The following is a 12,995-nucleotide window of genomic DNA, read 5'->3' as shown; positions in this document are numbered from 1 at the left end:
AGAATCTCTCTCTTGTTGCTTTTTTACAATCAAACCTTCATCTGTGACATCTTCTTACATTAACCAAAGTTTCCAATTAAGAAAAAATGTCTGCAACATCCTCTTCATTTCCATAGTGAGAAAAAAAAAAAGAGAGAGAATAGATCTTTTGGGAAGTATAAGATGCCACACACTGTCAAAAGACACCCTAATTTCTTTCTCAGTGTTATCAGTTATTAAAACATAACATTTTAATAAGGTATTTTTTGTGGTTTTAAAAATAATTCATGACTGTGGTAGACTAGGATAATTACTGGAAACCATGGTGGCATAGTGGTTAAGCGCTACAGCTGCTAACCAAGAGGTCGGCAGTTCGAATCCGCCAGCTGCTCCTTGGAAACTCTGTCCGGCTGTTCTACTCTGTCCTATAGGGTCGCTATGAGTTGGAATTGATTCGATGGCAGAGTGTTTGTTTTTTTGTTTTTGTTTTAGATGCCATTGCCTAACCATAGATGTGAACTCGTGACTTAGACGTAGCCAATTGACAACTACTGTTCAAGCGGGACTTGTTAGAATTCTTTCTGGAGTTGATACAGAAATGTTGAGGCAAAGGATTTCTGTCTCATTCCACTGGGTTTGCTAAATTGGGAGGATATGACTCTGTAACTGATAGTAGCCATCTTAGTGAAAGCCGTCTACTACAGCATGAAGTCTGTAAGAGACGTTGAGATGAAAACTAGGCAGTGTGAGTCTTGATTGCACAGATTCAGGATTCCAGTAGCTGAAGTCCTGACTCTGCCAGCAATCCCTGCCCTGCTTCATCAGCTTATTCCTCTAAGTTCCCACCAGCATAGAAACAATGCAATATGTTTCATCTTAAAAAGAAGCAAAAAAAAAAAACTTGGATTTTATAGCATCTCCAATCACTAGCTTATACTTACCCTACCCGTTCTTCTAAGTTTCAGTTATATCATATTCAATTTACATTTGTGATTGCTATTGTTGTGTGCCTTCGAGTCAAATCCAATTCATAGCAACCCTATAGGGCAAGAGTAGAACTGCTCCATAGGGTTTCCAAGAGAAACCTTGGTAATCTTTACAGAAGCAGACTGCCACATCTTTCTCCCTGGACCTTTAACATTATGTTGTTGTTAGGTGCTGTCGAGTTGGTTCCGACTCATTGCGACCCTATGCACGACGGAACGAAACACTGCCTGGTCCTGCGCCATCCTTACAAGCATAATAACCCAACTTAGGAACTAGAACGTTATCAGTTCTGTTTCATTTACCCCTGTGTTCTGTTCCAACCCATTCCCTTGCCTTCCCTAGAGTAAAGCTAACCACTATCTTAAATTCTGTGACTATCATTTCTTTCCTTTTTAATTTTTAATAGCTTTATCACATATCTATTTTCCAGAAACAGTGTATTATCTCTTGAACTATTCTAGCCAGGCATTTGTTTCTACCTCTTCACCAACACTGCCCTTGTAGTGGTTACTAGGCACATTGTCAAATCCAGTGGTTGATTCTTAGTCATCATTATCTTGACCTATCGAATACACTTGACATTCTTCATATTCCCTCTATTTTGACCACTCTGCATTGGTTTTCCACTTGACTCACTAGGTGATTCTTCTTAGCCCCTTTTGCTGGACGTTCCTCATTTTTACAACATCTCTAAATGTTGGAGTGTCCTAGGACTCTAACTTTGCCTTATTTATCTATACTCACTCTCTGGTTTATCTCATCTACGCAGGCCATAGTTATAGAGTACATATATTTAGCCCTAAACTCTTCCCTGAACTCAAGGCTTTCCATTCGACTGACAAATCTATGTCTTACTTGGAAGCTCAATAGACATATCAAGCTTAACCTGTGCATAAATGTACTCTTTATCTCCTCACGGTCCCTATTTCTGTAAATGGTAACTTCATTCTTTCAGTTGCTTAGTCCAAAACTACTGAGTAGAACTTGACTTCTTTCCTTCTTTCACTGTATGTTCTAACCATCATAAAATGCAACTTGCCCTACCTCAAAATATATCCAGGACCTAACCTCTTTCTGCTACTCTACTGCTACCCTCCTGGTCCAAAGCACTGTCTTCTAGTTTCTGCACTATTGCAGTAGGAGAATTCCTTTTTTTTATTTTTTTTTTTTTCCTCTTTGCCACTCTCTATAGTTTTTTTATCCACACAGCAGGCAGAGTGATCTTTATCAAACCTAAGTCAGATTGTTACTTCTGTGCTCAAAATGCTTCAATGACTTTGTTCTTGCACAGAGTAGAAGCTAAAGTCCTATAACGGCCTTTTGGATGTTGATCCAAGACCCATTTCTGACTTCACCTCCCATACTTTTCCCCTCATTTCCTCTGCCCCAGCCACTAAGATCTATGTGCTATTTCTCAAATTTCTCAAACCTGTCTCTGCCTTAATGTCTTCGTACATACTGTATCTTCTGCATGACACTGGCTGTTCTCTTGACTCTCTCTCTCACTTCATGCCAGCTTTGGTCCAGTGCCAATTATCAGAGAAGCCTTTTGTGATGACCCTCTCTCAAATGGCACTCTCCCTCCTCTCCCTATCCTGAATTATTTACATTAAACCCTTCGTTGATATCAGTTGTTCATGTATCTAAATCACTATCTCATTTGCGTATTGTATAACCCAAGATTTCTCACTCAGCACTATTGACATTGGGGTTGGATAGTTCTTTGATATGGGAAGCTGCCTGTGCGTTATATGTTTAACAGTGTCCCTGATTGTATTCACTTATATGCCAGTAACACTAGTTGTAACAAACAAAAATGCCTCAGTTCTTCTGTGGGCATCAATATGTTGACAAACAGTTCATATTCTACTCATTCTCTAATCATTTATTGAACTACTGATATGTTACACACCTTTCAAAGTAATCTTTGGAGACACATACATAATTAAGAAAGCATCTTTGAATTTGAGGTGCTCACAGTTTAGTAAAAGAGGCACACATTTAAACAGATAATTACAATAACCTCTGGAAGATGCTGTACTAACGCTATGTGTGCATATCTATACGCCTACCCCTAAATGCAAGCACAGAGGACAAAGTAGTTTACTGCACCTGGGAAGCTGGAAATGCATCTCTAGAGAGGGTGAATAGATACTTAATGAATAGGTGTTTAACAGGTGGACAAAAGAAGGAAGGCTATTCCTAACAGAGAGAACAGCATGGGCAAGGTCTTAGAGATGTGATAGAATTTGATATATTAAGGGAATCCTGAGAGATTATGTGTGGCTTGAGTGTACAATGTGTAAGAAGGAGGAGTGGGAGAAGAAGGCAAGATAGGTAAGGCCAGCTCATATAGCACCTTGCAACTCCCATTAAGATGTATGGGTGTTATCCTACATCTTGTATCCACCCTAGTTTTGTAGGAAAGGAAGTCACATGCTCAGACCAGTATTTTGGGCAGACCACTTTTTATTCCTGTGGTTACTATGTAGTGGGGGAGACACAAAAGAAAGGATGGCCAATTAAAAGTCTACCAAAATCTTCCATGGAAGGAAACGAAAGAACTGAACTAAGCCAGTAGTAATGGGGATTGAGAGGCCAGGGTGGATTTGAATAATATTTATAAGAACACACCCACGAGTCTCGGTGATTGGTTGGGATGAGAGAGAGAAGAAAGATTCAAAGATGTCTCTGAGGATTCTATCTTGAGCAATTTGGGAATGAAGGTACTGTAGTGGCAATGATCGTAAGGAGAAAGAAAAAGACAAATAGCCCATGAGACCCCTTAGTCATCAGACCAGTGCTTGGTGTTCAGATTATTTTCTAATTGCTATGAATACTGATCACATTTATTCAGGTGGGAAATGCAGGTAGAGCAGGAAAAATATTGAAGACCTGGGGTATCTCTGTACCAATGTCATATTTTAAAAACAGAGCATTGGTTTGAAATCTTGATGCTGAAATCACAAGGCAGACTCTTAAAATATCAACTGTCTTTGGCTGAATCCTTTTTAAAGAAATGACTCCCAGCTTTCCATGTTTATGAACCCTTCATGGACAGTCACAGCAACTTATTTTCCTGGCTTCAGTCCATCCCTTTGAGTTCCCCACTTTTATGTGCATCTCACTCAAACCAAATTAAATGTGCAGCTTGGCAAGGCCTAGGAATGCCTATTGATGAGGTAACACTGCCACCTAGCATCTGAAAAGGGATTTTTGTTTGCCTTCTAGCAAGAGAATCCCAATTCCTCCCTCTCTATGCATCAGTGCCGAACTCCTACCTTGAAAAGAACTTGTTTACGATTAATTAGCATTGCAGGTGAAGAGCTTCTCATTTTTATATCAACATTTCGTCGTGCTGTGCTAAATGTTTGGAGTGTCCGTTGCTGGAAAGTGCCAGAGAGAAGTCGGGACAGCTGTGTGTTCATGTGTCTGCTGTGCCTGCACGTATGTTCCACTTCAGAGATGGAGTGAAGAAGAGGGAGGGATGGAGACTGCAGAGGAAAGAAATAACACGCAGCTAGATCTGTGTGGGAGGCAGAAACAAATCACCTAAGAATGGACTAGTTGGCAGGAGTGACAGGCGGGACAGAGAGGATGTAGGGAAACGGTATGGAAAGAACAGGAGGGAGAATGGCATAGGCAGGTAAAGGGAAGGATAATAGAAATATATGAGTCCTATGTGCTCAAAGGAAACCCTCGTGGTATAGTGGTTAAGTGCTAGGGCTGCTAAGCAAAAGATCGGCAGTTCGAATCCACCAGATGCTCCGTAGAAACTGTGGGGCAGTTCTATTCTGTCCTGTAGGGTCGCTGTGAGTTGGAATTGACTCAACAGCAATGGGTTTACGTGCTCTAAAGAGGCAGAAGAGTTTTAGGACCTCTCTTTTCTCAAAAAAAAATTTTTTTTTTCTTTTCTCGGCAAAGACTCACTGCAAACTTTCTAGCCTTACTGTCTAGAACCAGCATTTCTAGATCAAAAACTGCTTTATTGTCATTTTTTCTTTCTTTTTTTTTTTCTTTTTCCTGATGTGTACTTCTTGGGTTTGAACACAGTGTTTTGTGTGCTTCATTAGTTTTTCGTGTGTATAATGCATGAATGGTCGATAGATGTTCCGGTTCAGTTATTATTAAACTTAGCTAAAGGGACCAGGGGCTTCCAAATTGCAAGCTGAAAGTACCTGTACTTAGAATTGTACAGAGGTCGCAAAAACGTGCCCCTTGTGTGTCTAGGTTCCTTGCAAAGGCTTGTCAAAAAGCAGATCTCACACCATACTTTGAGCTGGGTTTGAGAACACTGTTTTTCCCTCCTGCCCTCTGCAGGGACAGTTTGATGTTCAAAAGCCTTTAAAGGTGTGCTTTAGGGAAATGTTTATACATCTGAAAGAAAGTGCCCAGGTCCTGATACCACTAACAACCGCACACCAAATTTCGGTTTGTCACTGTCTGACTTTTCCTTCCTGGGAAGCTGCCTTTCTCCTTTTCTACACTTTCCAGAGCCAACAATTACTCTGATCACCTTGACATTTGCATCTACCGCTTTTCATAATGAGTGCGTTTGGCACTATGCATCAAGGACAACTACCAAGGAAGAACTGGATCTACTCCAAAGACCTGACAAAGTCTCATATAAAAGGTCAGGGACATAATTTCGGGAAGCCAAGTCATCTAGCTGTCGCTATTGCCCACACCAACTATTCTTTCCCTTCTCTTCCTATGACTGACTGTCCTTGGATGTCTCCACCTGTTCTTCTGGGATACTGTATTTTCAATTTCCGAGCAAATAGGTCAGCACTCAACTGTCCTAAACCTTGAGAAAACCATTAGCCAAATCAAATGCAGAACAATCCTTTTCATCAGGTCATTCCACACTACTTTCTTCTTTCAATAGGCTCTGTCCACTTGTGTTATCTTTTTTTCTTTTCTTTCTTTCACTCAGCCTTCCGCCTTGGGGTAGCATCAGCTCACCCAAAGTGGCTGTTAAGCACTCAGAAGTACAACTGTGTGCCCCATGTTCCTGCTCTGTTGTGCTACCCAAGGCTTACTGCATTAGAAACAAGCCCTTCTCCACAAGAGCCTTTCCTCCTTCATTTCTGGATTCTCTGTGTGAGACTTTCACGGGAACCCAAGCTCCTGAAACCCTGAGCTGCAGCAAGAACCAGCTGGCAGCAGAGTGGTGCTGAGCAGCACAGTAGTAAGGATTAAAACCATTCATCTTCTTTCTTTCTATTGTCAGCCATGGGAGAACTGAGTGGAAAAGTGATGAATTACAGCACATCCAAGGCAAGCACAGAGGAAAGTGAGAAGTTTGGGGATGTAGGATGGTAGTGATGCAGGTTAAGACATGAGTCAGAGTTCTCTACCTTTTTGGCGATTCTGTACGTGCAATTTATGCTTCATTCAGATAAGTGTATCCCATGATTTGGGTCAGGTATTATAGCAAGATGAACTGCTTTCTGAACAGCGCTATGTAGATTTAACCCTTTACAAAATGATTTAGACTCCTAATTGTGTTGACTGAATCTGTTGATTTTTTAAGAAGGTTTTTTTTTAATGTAAATTAAAGTTTCAGATCTTTCAGGAGGTTTTTAGTACTTTGGATTTTGGGTAAAAAATAAATAAAAAATCTACTAGCCCTCTCAGTCTCCAACTCCCATCCCTAATGCTCTCAGAATTCTAAACACAGTGTGTCTCAGTGCCTGTGGATTTCTCAGACCATAAAATGTTTATAGTTGAGCTCCTCTCAGTGAAGTGAGTGTCTGTTATGAAAAAAAAAAAAAAAGAGGTTGCTAGTTGGAGCTGGAAATTTACAGCCGACACAAGCAGAAAGGCACATTGGTGTGGATCACGCTAGGACACAATGCTTTTCAAATTGAATTACTCTAATGAACTGTTTAGAATGATCAGGACCTAAAGCAATACAGAATTCATGGAGAAAACCTTCAAAGATTATTTTGTACATGGTACTAAAAAAAAAAAAAGAAAGAAACAAAAGAACCCATTGAGATCGAGTTGAATTTGACTCATAATGACCCCACAGGACAGAGTAGAACTGCCCCATAGGGTTTCCAATACTGTAAATCTTTAGGAAAGCAGACTGCCACATCTTTCTCCCATGGAATGGCTGGTGGATTTGAACTGCTGACCTTTCAGTTAACAGCTGAGTGCTTTAATCACTGCACCAACACGGCTCCATGATACTAAAACCAAGGGTTTAATCGTTTTCCCCAATCTTATCCAGACAGCAGAATCTATTCTGAAATATTAAATAGGATAGGCCTTACAGTGTCAGTTTTAGAATGCCTTTTTAAAAACTTACCTGTTACACCTTTTTAAAGGGGACATCTGTAAGCATAGAACATAAAATTGAAGTATAATTTAAGCATCAAGATTTAATAGTGGGTACTTCTTTTTTTAATTTTAATTTTTTAAGTGAAAGTTTACAAATCAAGTCGGACTCTCATACAAAAATTTACAAACAGCTTGCTATATACTCCTAGTTGCTCTCCCCCTAATGAGACAGCACACTCCTTCCCTCTACTCTCTCTTTTCATCCCCCTTTGGCCAGCTTCTGACCCCCTGTACTAGCTCATCTCCCTTTCAGACAGGAAATGCCAAAATAGTCTCATGAGTCTACCTGATCCAAGAAGCTCATTCTTTACCAGTGTCATTGTCTATCCCATAGTCCAGTCCAGTCCCTGTCTGAAGAGTTGGCTTTGGGAATGGTTCCTGTTTTGGGTGAACAGAAGGTCTGGGGACCATGACCTCCCGGGTCATTCTAGTCTCAGTCAGACCATTAAATCTGGTCTTTTTGCATCCCACTGCTCTTCTGCTCCCTCAGGGGTTCTTTGTTGTGTTCCCTGTCAGGACAGTGATCAGTTGTAGCTGGGCACCATTCTGGTCTCATGCTGATGTAAAAACCAAAAAACCAAACCCACTGCTGTCAAGTTGATTCCGACTCATAGCAACCCTATAGCTACCCTATAGGACAGAGTAGAACTGCCCCATCGAGTTTCCAAGGAGCGCCTCGTGGATTTGAACTGCCAAAGTCTTGGTCAGCAGCCGTAGCACTTAACCACTACGCCACCAGGGTTTCCAGGCTGATGTAGTCTCTGGTTCATGTGGTGCTTTCTGCCTCTTGGGCTGATAAAAACCTTGTGCCTTTGATGCTCTTCATTCTCCTTTGGTGCAGGTGGGTTGAGACCAATTGACGCATCTTAGATGGCCACTTGCTAGAGTTTAAGACCCCAGATACCACTCTCCAAACTGGAATGCAGAATGTTTTCTTAACAGATTTTATTACGCCAATTGACTTAGATGTCCCCTAAAACCATGGTCCCCAAACCCCTGCCCCTGCTACGCTGGCCTTTGAAGATTTCAGTTTATTCAGGAAACTTCTTTGTTTTTGGTTTAGTCCAATTGTGCTGACCTCGTCTGTATTGTGTGTTGTCTTTTCCTTCACCTAAAATAGTTCTTATCTACTATCTAATTAGTGAAAAACCCTCTCCCTCTCTCTCTTCCTCCCCCCTCTCGTAACCGTCAAAGAATATTCCCTTCTCTGTTTAAACTATTTCTCGAGTTCTTATAATAGTGGTCTTATACAATATTTGTCCTTTTGCAGCTGACTAATTTCATCCAGCATAATGCCTTACAGATTCCTCCGTGTTATAAAATGTTTCACGGATTCATCATTGCTCTTTATCAATGCATAATATTCCATTGTGTGAATATACCATAATTTATTTACCCATTTGTCCATCCATGGGCACCTTGGTTGCTTCCATCTTTTTGCTATTGTAAATAGTGCTGCAATGAACATGAGTGTGCATATATCTATCTGCTCCTGTAAAGGCTCTTATTTCTCTAGGATATATTCCAAGGAGTGGGATTGCTGGATCTTATACTAGCTCTATTTCTAGCTTTTAAAGGAAGTGCCAAATCAATTTCTAAAGTGGTTGTACAATTTTACATCCCCACCAGTAGTGTATGTGTTCTAGTCTCTCCACAACCTTTCCAACATTTCTTATTTTCTGTTTTTTGGATTAATGCCAGCCTTGTTGCGGTGAGATGGTATCCCATTGTAGTTTTGATTTGCATCTCTGTAATGGCTAATGATCGTAAGCATTTCTTCATGTATCTGTTAGCAGCCAGAATATTTTCTTCAGTGAAATGCCTGTTCATAGCCTTTGCCCATTTTTTAATTGGGTTATTTGTCTTTTTGTAGTCAAGTTTTTGCAGTATTATGTAGATTTTAGAGATCAGACGCTGATCGGAAATGTCGTAGCTAAAAGCTTTTTCTAAGCCTGTGGGTAATCTTTAAAAATATGGAAAGCTTCACAAATTTGCATGTCATCCTTGTGTAGCGGCTATGCTAATCTTCTCTGTATCGTTCCAATTTTAATATATGTGCTGCCGAAGTAAGCATGTGGGTACGTTCTTTATTTAAGCCTCTTAATGCTCCTGAGTTTGCTTTTCCTAATCTATGAAATGGAATGAAGTTACTTTCAAATCCTTAGTTACATGCAATTATAGATATTTATGTTCTTTCCTGCCATTTAGTTACGTTTCTCGCATCAACCTCATTCTTTATAACATATGCATATATAGCACTTTTTAAACGCAGATGGCACAGTCTCTACAGCTATAGAATGAAGGTAGTATTTATCTCAGAATTTCTATAGCTCTGATTACCTAAATACACTAATAGAAAAATTAGGCTAAGAACAAAACAGTAACTAAGCAAGATATTCTCATCGTCACGCTGAGTATTGAAATTCCAGGAAACTCATTAAGCAACCTACAATTACTTGGGAAAGGGCAAAAAAAAGTGAGCATAAAAGATTATCTTTTACATGTTTTAAACCTTTGCCACAATATTTACTAAAAGGTAAACCTCAGAAAACAAGAAAATATAAAGGTCCCTGGGTAACATATACATTTTGCACTCATGTGGTAAGCTGAAAGATTGGAGGTTCAAACCTACCTAGTGACTCTTGGGAGAAAAAGTCCTGAAGATACGCTTCTATAAAGATTAAAAAAAACAAAACAAAAAAAGACCATTGCCATAGAGTCCATTCCAACTCATAGTTACCCTGTAGGACAGTAGAACTGGCTCATATGATTTATTTCCAAGGCTGTAATTTTTTTTTTAATTGCACTTTAGGTGAAAATTTACAGTTCAAGGTAATTTCTCATACAAAAATTTATACACATATTGTTATGTGACCCTAGTTGTAATCCCTATAATGTGACAGCACACTCCCCTTTTCCACACCTAGTTTCCCTTGTCCATTCAACCAGCTCCTGTCCTTTCCTGTCTTCTCATTCAGCCTCTGGACAGGAGCTGCTCATTTAGTCTCATGTATCTTATCTACTTGAAGAAAACACTGGTGGTGTAGTGGTTAAGTGCTATGGCTGCTAACCAAAAGGTTGGTAGTTCAAATCCACCAGGAGCTCCTTGGAAATTCTATGAGGCAGTTCTACTCTGTCCTGTAGGGTCGCTATGAGTTGGAATTGATTTAAAGGCAACAGGTTACAGTTTTTACAGTTTATCTACTTGAACTAAGAAGCACACTCTTCATGAATATTATTTTATGTTTTATAATCCAGTCTAATTTTTGTCTGAAGAGTTGGCTTCAGGAATGTTTTTAGTTATAGCTTAACAGAGAGTCTGGGGGCATGTCTTCAGGGGCTCCTCTAGTCTCAGACCATTAAGTCTGGTCTTTTTACGTGAATTTGAGTTCTGCACCACATTTTTCTCCTGCTCCATCTGAGACTCCCTGTTGTGTTCCCTGTCAGGGTGGTCATTGGTGATAGCTGGGCACCATCTATTTCTTCTGGTCTCAGGCTGATGCAGTCTCTGGTTTATGTGGCCCTTTTGTCTCTTGGGATAATGTTTCCCTTGTGTCTTTGGTGTTCTTCATTCTCTTTTGCCCTGTGTAGTTTGGGACCAATTGATGCGTCTTAGATGACTGTTCACAAGCTTTTAAGACCCCAGACACCATTCACCAGAGTGAGATGCAGAACATTTTCTTAATAAACTTTGTTATCTCAGTTGGCCTAGATGTCCCCCAAAACCATGGTCCCCAGGCCCCCACCCCTGCTACTCTGTCCCTTGAAGTATTTGGTTGTATTCAGGAAACTCCTTAGCTTTGGTTTTAGTCTAGTTGTGCTGACTTCCCCTGTATTGTGTGTTGTCCTTCCCTTCACCTAAGATAATTCCTGCCTACTACCTAGTTAGTGAATTACCTTCTCCCTCCCTCCCCACCCTCATAACCATTAACGTTTTCTTCTGTGTTTAAACCTTTTCCGAGTTCTTATAATAGTGGTCTCATGCAATATTTGTCCTTTTGCCACTGACTCATTTCACTCAGCATAATGCCTTCCAGATTCATTCATGTCGTGAGATGTTTCGTGAATTCATCATTGTTTTTATCGTTGAGTAGTATGCCATTATGTAAATATACCATAATTTGTTTATCCATTTATCTGTTAATGGGCACCTAGGTTGTTTCTGTCTTTTTGCTATTGTGAACAGTGCTGTAATGAACATGGTTGCGCATATACCTATTCTTGTAAAGGCTCTTTTTTCTCTAGGATATATTCCAAGGAGTGGTATTGCTGGATCATATGGTAGTTCTATTTCTAGCTTCTTAAGGAAGTGCCAAATTGATTTCCAAAGTGGTTGTAGCATTTTACATTTCCACCAGCAGTGTATAAGTGTTCCAGTCTCTCCACAAACTGTCCAACATTTATTATTGTTTTTTGGATTAATACTAGCCTTGTTGGGGCGAGATGGTATCTCATTGTAGTTTTGATGTACATTTCTCTAATGGCTAATGATCTTGAGCATTTCCTCATATATCTGTTAGCCACCAAGGCTATAAATCTTTACAGAAACAGACTGCCACATTTTTCTCCCATGGAGCCGCTGGTAGGTTCAAACCACCCACTTTTTGGTTGGCAGCTGACCACTTAACTACTGCACCACCAGGGTTCCCCATAAAGATTGCAGTCAAGAAAACTGTATGGAGCAGTTCTACTTTGAAACACACAGGGTTGACATGAGTCAGCATCTACTTGACAGCACGAGACAACAATAACAACAGCCACGCTCATTTTATAAGCCACCTCAAATACTCACACGTTTCTTGCTTTCTGGCTGGAGCAGTACTGGGAGACAGTCATCCATGGATCTCTCCTAATTCTGTATATCTTGTAAGCAGAGATACTGACTGCCTTTGTTCCAGAGGTATGGGTAGTATCTCTCTCCAGAGAAAAAAGCAGGTTTTTTTTTTACCGTCCAGGCCCTAGATGGTACAAATGGTTAAGTGCTGGACTACTGGCCTAAAGGTTGGTGGTTTGAACTCACCGAGAGGCAGCTCGGAAGACAGGCTTGAAAATCTGCTTCTGAAGGGTCACAGTCTTGAAGACCCTATGAAGCAGTCCTACTCTGAACTCATGGAATTGCCATGAGTCAAAATGGATTTGACTGCAACTAATAACAACATAAGATAATGTCTCCCTCCAGAGCAAAGGCTGGGCAAGCTTAATGCCCATTATAAAAGATTCAAGTTCCCCAAGCTTCAGGTTCCTCGCATTCCCTTGAAATGCAACCTGGTGTGTTTCAAGTATAACCAGGCTCTCAAGTCACCCTGTGGGAATTGGTGTTTAGGGAACTGGCACAAGTGCTGATCCTCTAGTTTATGCTATTACTATGAGTAAGAAAGTCTTTCTTTCTTACTCAGTGATCTGTTTTCTGCCAGCATCCATGAAACTGAGACAGACTAACTTGTTAGCTAGCAAGTAGCATAAAATTCCAGACCCTTCACAGCTCTTGACAAGCAGCAGCTTGTACTTTTCCCTTTGTCCTGGAGCCAGGTCTCTACAGCTGCTACTCTAACCATTATAGATTGATGAGCTCCATGTGATGCTGGCAAAGAGAGACCATGCCACTGGCTTGCTAGCTAGACTGGACCTATAGTGACAGCAGCTTGGAGAGACTAGGTCACACAATACAGAAATGCAAGAAA

At 40.5% G+C, this 12,995-nt stretch overlaps 1 non-coding gene across 1 annotated transcript; it reads right to left on the bottom strand.

Annotated features, from left to right (window-relative positions):
* Window positions 1-9,281: 9,281 nt before the first annotated feature.
* LOC126058165 (U6 spliceosomal RNA) lies at window positions 9,282-9,388 on the bottom strand. Its single transcript, XR_007513123.1, has one exon. It is a non-coding gene; the product is annotated as a U6 spliceosomal RNA (small nuclear RNA).
* Window positions 9,389-12,995: the final 3,607 nt, after the last annotated feature.

This window comes from Elephas maximus, chromosome 1, assembly GCF_024166365.1.
Source record: "Elephas maximus indicus isolate mEleMax1 chromosome 1, mEleMax1 primary haplotype, whole genome shotgun sequence".
NCBI lineage: Eukaryota > Metazoa > Chordata > Mammalia > Proboscidea > Elephantidae > Elephas > Elephas maximus.
The sequence above is the reverse complement of the archived record's forward strand: the minus strand, read 5'-3'. Positions and strand labels throughout refer to the sequence as shown.